Consider the following 14,077-nt stretch of genomic DNA (forward strand, 5'->3'; position numbering starts at 1 on the left):
TCATTACTTTGTTAACAATGTTTTGCTCACCTGTTGGGGAATTTGTTATCATTTACTTCGATGACATTCTCGTTTATTCAGAGGATTTGGGGTCACATTTGAAACATGTTAAACAGGTTTTGGAAATTCTCAGAGATAATAGGGAACTACTCACTATCAAATTAGTGCTTGAGGAGTAGCAACACTTTTTGGAGAGAGCTATTCATTCTGTTACTGTTAATACTGACCCTAGCAATCTCCTGTACCTTGAAGCGGCTAAACGTCATACACAAAGACTAGCTTGGTAGTCACTATATTTCAATAAGTATACAGTAGCTTATCTTCCAGGGTCCAAACACATTGAGGCTTATTTATTGTCCAGGAGTTTCCATCCTGGGGGTGTCAGTGCTCAGTACTGAGGTTGAATCTGAGCTTGCAGTGGCTCAGTATAAGGCACCACCTAGGGTCCCAGGTAATAAGTTATTTGTTCCCCTGAATCTTTGCCTTAGTGTTCTAGGTGGACATCATGATTCTCTCCTGGCTGGTCACCCTGGGGTGAAAGGTACTCTGGATCTCTTATTGCGTCATTTCTAGTGGCCCAAAATCTGGAGGGATGTGGTGTCCTATGTGACTGCATGTGCCTGCATATGTTCTAAGACATTGCACTGCCATTCATCAAGTTGTCTGCCATTGTGTGTCCCTAGCAAACCTTGGATGACATTTCCATGGATTTTATTATGGATCATCCTCCCTGTGCTGGTTATACTGTAATTTTTGTTGTGGTGGATAGGTTTTCCAAAACTCCAAAATCCAAAACACATTTTATCACCTTACCATCATTGCCCAATGCAAAAATCTTAACTCATGACTTCTCATGAAATTGTCAGACTTCTTGGAGTCCCATTTGATATTGTGTCTGATAGAGGTACTCAATTTATTGCCAACTTTTTGAGGACTTTTGGCTCTCACTCACTGAAACTGTCTCATCAGCATTTTTTCCAGAACTTGATGTTTATATTGTATCAACGTATCATATTTTAAGTATTTTCTCATGAAAACAAACAATAAAATATTTACAAAAAGTTCAGGGGTCTACCCACTTTTGTGATATACTGTACATATATACACTGACGAGCAAAAGGATAACAATGTTTTGAACTTTTGACTTTCAGGCTCCATATCACACCATCCACTACAACTTTAAGCATGATACTTCATTTTATAGACAATCATCTTGGCTATCTCATACATAAATTTCCCTTTTAACTATTTGACATTAGTTGTGCAGATTCTTGTCATGTTACTGCATTGTTACTATTTTGCTCCTGGTGTTTGAAAAATATTTTTATTACTGTATACTACACCTTACAGCCTGTTCTCACATTCTTTAATAGCTTAGTGGGATATTAGGTTGATTCCCAAGTGAAAAATTACTGGTTTGAATAGAGGAGCAGCCGTGAAGACGATTTCCCAAGAAAAGAGATACAGCATCATCCAGCTCATAGATAGAGGTCTTTCGGACAAGAAAATTGACAATCTGCATCATGTGAGTGCAATGACAGTTGGAAGAACACAAAATAAAGCCCATCCAACAAGTCAGCTCATTACAAGGTCTGTTAGTTCTTAAACGACAAACATGGCAGTGGAGGTGCCTCCCATGTTTCATAATAGTAAGATCACAGACTTTCAAAAAAGTATCATGCAACGTAAGTTACACAAGTCTGGAATGGTGCCCTGAAAAAAGGTGATGAAGCCTCAACTTCAATATTGTCATAAGAAACATCGGCGAATGTTTGAATAAAAGTAGTGGACAGTGGAAGATTGAAAATGGGTGATTTGGAGCTATGAGATAAAAGTCAATAGGATAGACTTTGAATGATGTAAATAGGTCTGAAAGAAACAAATGAAAAGGGGTTAATGGATCTAGAAATTTAAGGAATTGTTAAATTTGGTGCAAGAAGCTTGATGATATGGGATTGTTTCACAGCCAAAGGCACTGATGCTGGACTGGGATCGATAGTGGTCTTAATTAGAGATGAGCCACCCCCTAAAGGCTCAAGTTCGGTTCGGTTCGTCAAACGGAGGCCGCATTCGAGTTCGACAAACCTCTCGAACCCCATTGAAACCAATGGGAGGCAAACACAAACACATAAAAACACATTATAAATGTACACATACAGTTAATAAACATTGCCATAACACTTACAGGTCCCCGGGACTCGTCCTGCACACTGTCTCCCACCGCTTTTCCTTCCGATAATTTCTGCATCCTCCCAGTAAACAGCACCAGCATAGGACCTATCGTGATGTCAAAATAGCTATGTGACCAGTCACGTGTCTATTATCTCATTGGCTACAGACTGGTCACATGGCTAGACGTCATTGCAAGGTCCTATCAGTACATCTCTCAGGTACACGGTGCTCATTTGTGCATCCCCGTGTACCGATATGCTCTGGCACATGGTCAACTCCCCGATCTGCTTCCCTGTTCCGTTATTCACTGGCTGCCACAGCCGGTCAATAACGGAGATCACCATTGCTATAGCAACGCGCCTGTCAGCGGTGACGTCACCGCTTACAGCACGCAGCTGCTGATCACTCACTGAGTGATATAGACTGCACGGGAAGCAGCAGCGTTTTCCTTCCATGCAGCGCTATCAGATGTTGCAGAGCTGCATGGTTTGAAGGAGAAAGAAGACAGAAGACCATGGATCGTGGATGGATGCGAGGGAGTAATAAACATGGAGTCTCTAAGTGTGTCTGTGTATTTATTTCTATTAAAGTATGTTTTCTCTGTGTGGTGTATTTTTTTTTTAACACTTTATTGGAGATTCTTAATGGCCGGGTCAAACTTACCTGACATTAAGAATCTCTGACTTAATACTAGCTAGTAAAACAAAGCTAGTATTAACTCATTATTACCCAGCAAGCCACCCGGCTTCACGGCAGCTGCAGAACTACAAGGTTCAGCATACTCCATCCAGGACTGTATGCAGGAGTTTTTTGCCCCCCAAAAAATTATGTGGGCTTCGCCATGTTTTTGTATGCTAGCCAGGTACAGCAGGCAGCTACGGGATGCCCCCAACCCCCAGCTGCCTATTTGTACCCGGCTGGGAACCAAAAACACAGGGAAGCCCTTTTTTTTAATTATTTCATGAATTTCATGAAATAATTAAAAAAAAAATGACGTGGGCTTCGCCCAATTTTTGTGTCCAGCTAGGTACAACTAGGCAGCTGGGGATTGGAATCCACAGCTCAGGTTAGCCCGAGCTTTCTGGGCACCCATGCTGCGAATTGCAGTCCACAGCTGCCCCAGAAAATGGCGCTTTCATACAAGCGCCATCTTCTGGCGCTGTATCCAACTCTTACAGCTGCCCTGGTGACGGGTGGCTCGCTGGGTAATAATGGGGTTGGGGATAGCTGTATATTATCAAATTGCCCTAAGCCCGAAATTCATGGTGTCACGCCAATATTAGACATGGCCACCATGAATTTCTAGTACAGATAAAAAAAAACACAAAACACGGAAAAATATTTTTCTTAGAAATAAAACACAACACAATTAGTGACTCAATCTTTATTGAAATAAAGAATCCCCCTCCTCAGTAATCCTGGGTCAAGGGACCCGCGCTGTCCAGTCCAGATCCAATATCATCTGATCGGTTTGCTGGAAGGCAAAGCAATCAGATGATGTGTCAGGTTCAAGGGCCTGAAACACATGACACAGCAGCTGATTGTATAAACGGCTTTTATACAATCAGCTGATGCATCAGTGTAAAAAAAAACAAAAAACTACACACTTCAGTGCAGACCCCTGTCCGACAGCATCAGCTGATAGTTTAGCCAGCCGGGCGGTAAAAAGCCGGCCACACCGCTCAACTTATGGTGTCAGCTGATTCCGTCAGGTGACTGCATCAGCTTATCATCGCCAGGTCTGAGAGAGGGAGAGAAAGAAAGAAGAGAGAGAGAAGATAGAGAGGAGAGAGAGAGAGAAGAGAGCGGGAGAGAGAGAGGAGAGAGAAAGAGAGAGAAGAGACAGAAGAGAGAGAAGAGAGAGGAGAGAGGGCGAGAGAGGGAAAAAGAGAGACTGAGAAAAAGAGAGAGAGAAAAAGACAGAAAAAGAGAGAGAGCGGAGAGAGAGAGGGAGAGTGAGAGAGAGAAAGAGAGAGAGAAAGAGAGAGAGAAAGAGAAAGAGAAAAAGAGAGAAACAGAAAGAGAGAGAAAGAGGGAGACAGAGTGAGAGAAAGGAGAGAGAGAGAGAAAGAAGAGAGAGAGGAGAGAGCAATGCAGCCTCATTCCGTGAACTGCTCCGATTTTAGAGGTGTGTCCCGTGGCTCACAGCTGATGTCTGGCTCCTCCCCTCAGTGCATAATTAAATTCAATTATAATTATAAATATATAATAATTATAATTTAAAATTAAAATTAAAAAAATAAATAAATTAAATTCTTGACCGGGACCGGGACTAGAACTCTTGAAGTTATGCTTCTTAGGATGGCGCTCTATTCACTTAGCTACTGCCTTTAATGATAAAGATAGGCAGATTTGGTAATCTTGACGTCTGCATTGCTGAAGTCTCTGCTGACCGCGTGATTTACTTCATTGCTCTGTGGAGCTGATACAGAACACTCGTGTTCTGTAGCAGAGCTGACAGTGTTGTGTGGATTACATCGGAACTGGAGGGATATTTGGAGATTTTAATAAAATGGTGAAACAGGGTGTTTTTTTGTCTTTTATTCCAAATAAAGGATTTTCCACTGTGTGTTTTTTACTTTCACTTACAGTTTAATCATAGAAGGTATCTCGGGGACACGCCTGGCATGATTAAACTCATTATTATCCCGAATGCCACTGCACCAGAACAATTCGGGATGAGCTGGGTGGAGTCCCAGGACTGTTGCATCTAATAAATGTGGCAATTCTGGGCGGCATCTGGATAATATTGTTAGGGTGGTGAGCTCCCCATACCATGGCACTCTGCATCCTGACAATACTAGCCTCCAGCCATGCGGCTTTATCCTGGCTGGTATCAAATATGGGGGAACCGCTTTTTTTTTATTATTATTTATTTTTTTATTTTACTGCACGATATAGAGGCGCCGTCCAGCGGCTGTGATTTGTTGCAGTGAGACAGCTGTCACTCATCGTGGGAGCGTGTCTGACTGCAACCAATCATGGGCGCCGGTGTGTGGGGAAAGCACGGAATAACTGATTGAATAATGAAGCGGCAGCCATTTTCAAAAGAGGAAAAGACGCTGCAGATTTGTGACAGCTGTGCAGCGAGACGCCCATGATCGGTGAGTAGGAAAGAGAGAAGGATTGTGCTGGGGATGCAGGACGCATGCAGATAGCAACGTGCACACATAGCCTTACTGTGAAAAGCCACGTTTTTGTTGATCGAACCCTTCTTGAACCTAACCCGAACTGTTGAGCTTTTAGCAAAAAGCTTGAGTTCAAGCTCCAGCTCGAACACCCCCAAAAATAACTCGAACATGAAATTGGCGAACCTCGAACATCGCTCAACTCTAGTCTTAATGCTGTGCTGTATGTGAGTATCCTACAAGACTAGATACTTAGTACACACGAGTAAAATGGGTATGAAAACGTGACATATTGTTCTCGCAGGACAGTGATCCAAAGCTTATGTCGAGATTGATAAAGAAATGGTTCAATGACAATGAAATACAGGTGATGGACTTGCCCCCATAGTCCTCACATCTCAACCCAATTGAACACTTGTGGGTAGAGTTGAAGAAAAAGCTGTATACATACCCAAGTGTCTCGATCAGTATACACCATAATTGGGAATGTTTATGAGACCTGGGATCAGATTTTAGTCAAGGCATGCTTGATTCTGATGAAGAGCATGCACAGAAATTTTCAGGCAGTTTTGAAAGATAAAGGTTGATTTGCAAAATACTAACATAATAATAAAAATTAAAATTTAGATTTTTAGGAGGAAAACAGTAACAATGCAGTGACATGACAAGAATCTGCATAGCTAATCATGTGATAAATAGTTATTAGTAAAATTTATATATGAGTCAACAAGAATATTATCTATAACATGAAGGTAGTCTCACATCACATTCGAAATTGTGGTGCATGGTGAGATATGGAGTCTGAAAGTCAAACGTTCAAAACATTATTACCCTTTTGCTCATCATTGTATAGAGATTTATCAGTCCCACAAATATTTTTTCAAGTTTAAGTATATTTTTCTTTTAGACACTACAAACTGGACGATTTTTTAAAATTCAGCTGGTTCCAAAATATATTTATATGTATTTTTTCTATTTCTATTGACAACAATGACATTTTAATTTTTATTAAATATAAGATTTAAAAGAGCAAAAAAACCCCTTTATTTTCATAGTTTCTTCTGTCACTTGCACTAATGCTTTATAATAGGAGACCAAACAGAATAAGCCAATTGTATTTTGCTGGTATAATTTATGTTGCAAAGCAATTTGCTAGTGTATTCATCTTTCCTGGAGATCTTTCACATTTGAAGGATAATAAAATATGCACTGTTCTTTGGCAGACAAATGCCTGCAGACTATGTACAATGGAATGATGTTCTGATTGCAGACAACATGAGTTGTGGAGCCACAGATTTGCATTCTGAAGGACTATGATCTTTCATCTAGGAGATACAGGAAATTAGTTTTACGTTTTGGAGTAGAATATAAAATACTTTTTTATGTTTTCCTTTCACTTTTGACAGTTGTGGATAAGTAAATGTAATAGATTTAAAAGCATGGTAATAGGCAGTATAACTATTCTAAATGCATCTATATTAACTGTTCAAAACAGAGTCTTTCAGGCTTTCATGTGTTTCTTCTATAAGTCCCACAGAAATGAATAGAAGTTAGAGAAACAGCACAGCTGATTTTGTATCTCTGGACAATCGGAATAGCCCTTCATTGCGGAAGTAGGAACTGAAATGTTGAATCAACTCAAAGAGCAATCACCTGAAAAATGCTCTTATGGCAATGCTCCAACAATAAGTATGAGCCAATACTCTATTGTGATCTTTGGAGAAATCCGCCACAGTAAATAAATGAACGGGTGACTAAAATAAAATCCTGTTACAGTGTTCATTCAATGCTGGTGGGAAAAAAGGGAAAACTGGACTTACTGTGAAGTTCTAAAGTTTCCATAACTAGAGATGAGCGAACCTTAGGCTCAAGGCTCGGGATACGGGCTCAGAAAATGATGTGACAATCTCCCTAATGAGTATCACCTTGTGCTGGTGTCTGAGTGATGCCTTGCATTGTGCGAGTTGTGGGATGTGTGTGATCAGCTCAAATTTGACTTACATTCTCCATTTTAAGATGTAATGTTCACTGAGAATTTTTTTAAAAAAAACACCGCCCACCCACCACCGGAAGTGTTTTGCTTTCAGCCTACAGTAAAACACTTCCGGAGGTGAGTGGGCGATTCTTTTTTTTGTTGTTGTTTAATTTCTCCATGAAAAATACATCTAAGACTGCAGAATGTAAGTCAAAGTTGAGCCTATCACACACAGTTCCCGCAGTGCGCACACTAGCACAGAGCACAGCACGATACTCACCAGGGTGATTTTCACGTCATTTTCTGAGCCCGAACCCTGAGCTTTGAGCCTGAGGTTCACTCATCTCTATACATAACTCCTCAGAAACACTGCCTGGGAATGTACAACAGCTTTTGCTAGCTGTAAATTGAAATGGCAAAGACTTGTGAATTTTTCACTGTGTATTTAAAAAAAAAAAATATAAACTTAAAAACATATTTAAAAACATATTTAAAACATTTTTTTATCCAAAAGTCCATATAGATGTTCCCAATATAATAGTAAAAAAATCATATTATAATATTTTTCACTCAGCAGATTGGCCCGTATAAATTGACATATTAATACTTACTTATTTACCACTGGAATGAACAGTTAATTGAGCACAATAAAAATACAACCATGTTTTACCCATCACTTCCATTCACTTAAATAATGCATATTATCAACAGCCCTTTCATTAAATTTTTGACTTCTCAATTGAATACTCTCTATTGACATAGATAACTCCTTTTACTTCCGCACAGTATGATATTAAACTAAAGACCAAGTCTTGGCAATATCTTACATGTCCTTGAAATCAAAAGAAAAATGGCTTAGGGTATATTTCAAAAGAGAATATGCATCAATTTTACCAGGAAGGGAATTGACTTAGTATTCATTACACGTTCATTGAAATAATCTTCAATTAAATAGACAATGGATTACTAAATCCTAAAAAGATAAAACTTTAATCTTGCAGAATATTAAGCCATTTCTTCTCTATTACTTGCAAAATGTCTTTCCTTAAACCCTAATATAAGCAATTAGATTTTCAAGTTTACAAATATTTGATAAAAACAAAACGAGCCATTGAACTTGTTTATTGCTTATTTTATTAACCCCATTATCTTTACATTTTGAGACGTTATTCTAGAAATAATTTAGTATGACTTATGTAAACTTCCAATTTAATGAGAGTCTGTCACACGTTATTTCTGCCCAGTTTCAAAGCACCATAAAGTATTGTCCGAAATCCTTGTATTATTGTCAGTTAAAAACTTCTTCCTACAATTTTGATAAAACACAGTCCATAGTACATGCATAGTCCATGATATTAAGAGGTCTGCCAGTCTCTGCCCCTTATCCCTGATTTTCAGTTTTTGTCTATGGACAGAATATAAAGAATACCGTTGATCAATGATGCAGGCAGGATTTTAAAGGGAATCTGTCAGCAGGTTTTTGCTGTTTCATCTCAGAGCAGCATAAAGTAGGTAAAGAGACCCTGTTTCCAATGATGTATCACTCAGATTACTGAGTGAAGATATTCTGACACAATCAGAGTTTTTAGATTTAGCGATGAAGCAGACCTGAAAAAGCTGTCCTTGCCCACACCAGGCTTTCAATGTACAATATCTACCTAGAGGTGCTAATCACAAGAGGGGGCGGAGTTCGACATGGCACAAATCATCTAATCACAAGAATAATAATGTTCTAGTGATAAAACACTCAATTTAAGTAAACAACAGCACAGGAGCACAGGAGCTTGACATGTGACACATGGATAGGTTCCGATCATCTTTTGTTTCTGTTAATTCCTTTTCAACCAACTGGTATTTTTCATGCTGTAATCCAACCTGCCCTGTTACTTGACTGGTGTAACTATTTAATGCTTCCAATTGTTTTTTTTTCCCGCTAGTCGACCCTGCCTTGAATTACAGCCTTTCAGCCAAGTGCTATTCTCTGACACATTATGACCTTTTTGGTTTAACTTATTTTTTACGCTGCACCTTCTCCCAGATTCTTTAGGAGGTATGTGATACACTTCATGGCTGATTATGAAGCAAGACCCGAGTGGTCACCTTTGTCCCTCGGTTAGGGTTGTTTCAGTAGCTTTTAGGGACTGTGCAACTGGGACCTCTAGCCTGCACAAGAACCAGGAGTTTCATGTGTAATTGTATTGAGTAAGATCTTATTGTCTTTTTATTTTCCAAATGTGCACTATTGTGTGCATAACACCCCTACAGTGGGATGTTCTCAGCTTAAATAGCAAAAACCTTCTCTTTAAAGAGCTCATTATTTAAAAGACTAGTGGATCTACAGCAGACAAAACAGTAATTATCTTATATTAGCCCAAAAAACAAAAAGCTAGAATTTCTAAACCCCCATATTTGCAATATTGATGGAAATTATTTCTTCAATTAGGATTAAAACACTCATTATTGGATACTACAGAATAATACCAGTCATTGGAATTTACTAATTGTATGACTATTTTTTTCTTCAGAGATATATGTACTTGTTTGTGTTAATGTGTTGCGCATATACCGTGTTTTTCCAAAAATAAGACCTCCCCCAAAAATAAGCCCTAGCAGGGATTTTCAGCATTTTCGGAGAAAGGCTTAAATATAAGCCCTCCCCCAAAAATAAGCCCTAGTCCCGGATGAATAATGAAGTGTCCATGCAGCTAAAAAAGATACAGATACTGCAGGACACTTCATTATACACAGCGGCACCCGGCAATTACACTCACCCGACACTGAGCAGCAGGACATGCAGTGATCACACACCCGCACACATCAGCTCACACACACACACACACACAATCAGATCTCACACACACATACACACACACACCAGATCTCACACACAAACATCGGATCGCACACACAGTCAGATCGCACACATAATCAGATTGCACACACAAACATCGGCTCACACGCAAACAACAAATCACACACACAAACATCGGATCGCACACATCGGATCGCATACACACTCACCTCATCCAGTGACACCAATCTCTTCTTGCCGGGAGAATCCTGAGAGGCAGTGCGGTGCAGCACGACTAACAGGACCTGCGGCTGGACACGTGACTTGCTCTCATTCTCTGCTGCCGTAAGTGCTGGATGTGATGTGATGTGTGTGTGTGTGTGTCTGCAATTGGCTGTGTTTTTCTGCGATCGGCTGTGTGTGTCTGCGTTCGGATGTGTGTATCTGTGATCGGCTGTGTGTGCCTTTGATCGGATGTGTGTATCTGTGATCGGCTGTGTGTGCCTGCGATCGGATGTGTGTATCTGTGATCGGCTGTGTGTATCTGTGATCGGCTGTGTGTATCTGTGATCAGCTGTGTGTATCTATGATCGGATGTGTGTATCTGTGATCGGCTGTGTGTGCCTGTGAACGGATGTGTGTATCTGTGATCGGCTGTGTGTGCCTGCGATCGGATGTGTGTATCTGTGATGGCTGTGCGTGCCTGCAATCTGCTGTGTGTATCTGTGATCGGCTGTGTGTGCCTGTGATCGGATGTGTGTATCTGTGATCGGCTGTGTGTGTCTACAATCGGATGTGTGTATCTGTGATGGCTGTGCGTGCCTGCGAACGGATGTGTGTATCTGTGATCGGCTGTGTGTGCCTGCGATCGGATGTGTGTATCTGTGATGGCTGTGCGTGCCTGCGATCTGCTGTGTGTATCTGTGATCGGCTGTGTATATCTGTGATCGGCTGTGTATATCTGTGATCTGCTGTGTATATCTGTGATCTGCTGTGTATATCTGCGATCTGCTGTGTGTGTATCTGTGATCGGCTGTGTGTATCTGTGATCGGCTGTGTATATCTGCGATCTGCTGTGTGTGATCTGCTGTGTATATCTGCGATCTGCTGTGTGTGTATCTGTGATCGGCTGTGTGTATCTGTGATCGGCTGTGTGTATCTGTGATCGGCTGTGTGTATCTGTGATCGGCTGTGTGTGCCTGCGATCTGCTGTGTGTGATCTGCTGTGTATATCTGTGATCTGCTGTGTATATCTGTGATCTGCTGTGTGTGTGTGTGTGAGTGTGTGAGAGATCTGCTGTGTGTGTGTGTGAGAGATCAGCTATCTGTGTCAGCGTGTCAGCTAGCAGCATGGATGGATGGCGTGCAGCACCGACCGGAGATCACAGGAGGACCTGGGAACCATGCAGACGTCCTGGTCTGGTGAGTATGAGTCTCCAGGGAAGTGGGGGGTCTGCTTTTTTGGGGGGTACACTTACCCCCAACCGTGTTTCTCCAAGAATAAGACCTCCTCCAAAAATAAGCCCTAGCGCTTTTTTGGGGGGCAAAAAAAATATAAGACAGTGTCTTATTTTTGGAAAAACACGGTAGTACCTACATAGATGTATACCCAGTGATTTCTAGTGTTAAATATGTCTATTCTAACACTACCCATAGCATCTATACATAGTGTATGTAGTGCTTTCATGTGTGCTAAGGATCTCGAGAAAACGTGATCGACCTAGTCGAATAGAAAAAAAACAAGGAGAAAATTGTAGAAAATACCCTGACTATAAATAAATAAATTGCAAGTGCTTAATAAACAGGGTACTTAGTATATACATTTTTGCAAAAAAGGTAAGAAGCTGTCTCACCTCGTCACGGTGTACCCATCTGAGACAGTCCCTAACCTACTAAAGTTAAAAACATATTCTGTACCTGACATGTGTCATGTCAAAACTTCAATATGGATGGTAAAGTGGTTAGCTGGGTCCCAGATTAAATACACAGCAAAAAGTGAGAAGCAGGTAATTGTTCAGCCTCAGTATCAGGAGGGCTGCACCCCCAACTTGCATTAAAGCAAGATAACAGACAAAAAACACCAAAAAACTGAGCTGTGACAAATGTTCAATAAACATGCAACATTACAAGCATGTGAATTGCAGCCTCAAGACTAGAAAAAAACCAAGGAGAAAATTGTAGAAAAAATACCCTGACTATAAATAAATAAATTGCAAGTGCTTAATAAACAGGGTACTTAGTATATACATTTTTGCAAAAAGGTAAGAAGCTGTCTCACCTCGTCACGGTGTACCCATCTGAGACAGTCCCTAACCTACTAAAGTTAACGTTTTAAGTTAAAGTTTTACTTTTTGCAAAAATGTATATACTAAGTACCCTGTTTATTAAGCACTTGCAATTTATTTATTTATAGTCAGGGTATTTTTTCTACAATTTTCTCCTTGGTTTTTTTCTAGTCTTGAGGCTGCAATTCACATGCTTGTAATGTTGCATGTTTATTGAACATTTGTCACAGCTCAGTTTTTTGGTGTTTTTTGACCTAGTGGAATGAAGATAAAATGATGTTCATCTTTATATATTTGCTTACATTCCTTATTTAGTAGAGATGAGTGGATCAATTTGAGTAGGGTCATTTAAATTTAGTGAAAACTTATTTAATAAATAATTAACTTATTTAATTAAAGAAAACTGACTCCCAAAAGTTTTGCATATACTGTTTATTAATTTATTAATGCCATAACTTAGTTTTTTCTTGTATAACCTTTTGCTTTAATTACTGCACCACACCAACGGGGCATTAAAGCTACTAGGCTATTCAAGACTTCTTTAGGGATCTTGCTCCTTTCCATTTGCAAATCTGCAAACAATTTATCTGTATTGCTATTGGTTCAGACCCCAACTCATCGCCCTAACTCATGCCAAAGGTGATCTATAAGGTGTAAGTCAGTGATTGGCTTGGTCATTGCAAGAGGCGGACATTTTTATTTGATAACTATTTTTTTACTAAATTGGATGTGTGACTAGGATCATTTTCTTGCTGTATTTTCCAGCCCCAGCCAATTTTGGGTTTTACATATGGCAGCATTACATTCTCCAGTGAATCCTTGTACATGGTAGCATTCATATTTCCATCAAGTCTATGCAGAGGGCAAATTGCAGATAGTAAAATTTAGCCAGAAACCATGATATTGCCATCACCATGTTTCACTGTAGGTGTTTGGTACCTTACATCATTACTTTTCCAATGGTGCGGTATATATAGTGCTTGCCATCACTACCAAACAGATTGAACTTGAATTCATTCAAGCACAACACTTTAGATCAATCTGTCTCTTTACATTGGTTATGTTTTTTGGTAAACTCAAGTCGGACCTTCCAGCTGTTTGCAGAGCTGAAATTCTTCTTCACTGGAACTCGTGTATTCAAGCCTACTGTTCTTTGCTGTTGCACCACAGTTTGGAGACTCACTTTGACCCCATATTCTTTGTTCATTTTGTTTCATTTTGTTCAAAATCTGTACAGCACTTTTGTGGACATCAGATACAGACTTTTTATTAATATTGTGACCAACTTTGGATAACGTTTTCTGTGGTCGTACACTTCTAGGTTTGTCAGCTGCTCCATCACCTTTTTCTTTCTTTATTACACGTGATGACTTTTAGACGTTGAATTCAGAGGCTACCTTTTTTTGGCTTTTGCCTACTTCGTCCTCATAAGTTCATAGGCTTCTTGACACCTGGTGATAAATTTGGCTTTGTCTTTGCCATGTTTTGTCTGAAAACAAACGAACAAAAAAAGGTTTGGCCAAATTAGACTACCCATGACAAAATATGCAAAACATTTAACCCAGCAAATGTGGAACAATTAACACATAAAGGGATAAAACAATGTCAAACTAAATTTTCATCCTTAGAGCTGACAACCTATTGCTTTCGGTTTGCTAAATTCATCAGGAAAATGGCATCACAACAGTGAGACAGAAGTAATCGCTCTTACAAAAAAAAAGCAAAA

Source organism: Anomaloglossus baeobatrachus, chromosome 2, assembly GCF_048569485.1.
Source record: "Anomaloglossus baeobatrachus isolate aAnoBae1 chromosome 2, aAnoBae1.hap1, whole genome shotgun sequence".
Lineage (NCBI taxonomy): Eukaryota > Metazoa > Chordata > Amphibia > Anura > Aromobatidae > Anomaloglossus > Anomaloglossus baeobatrachus.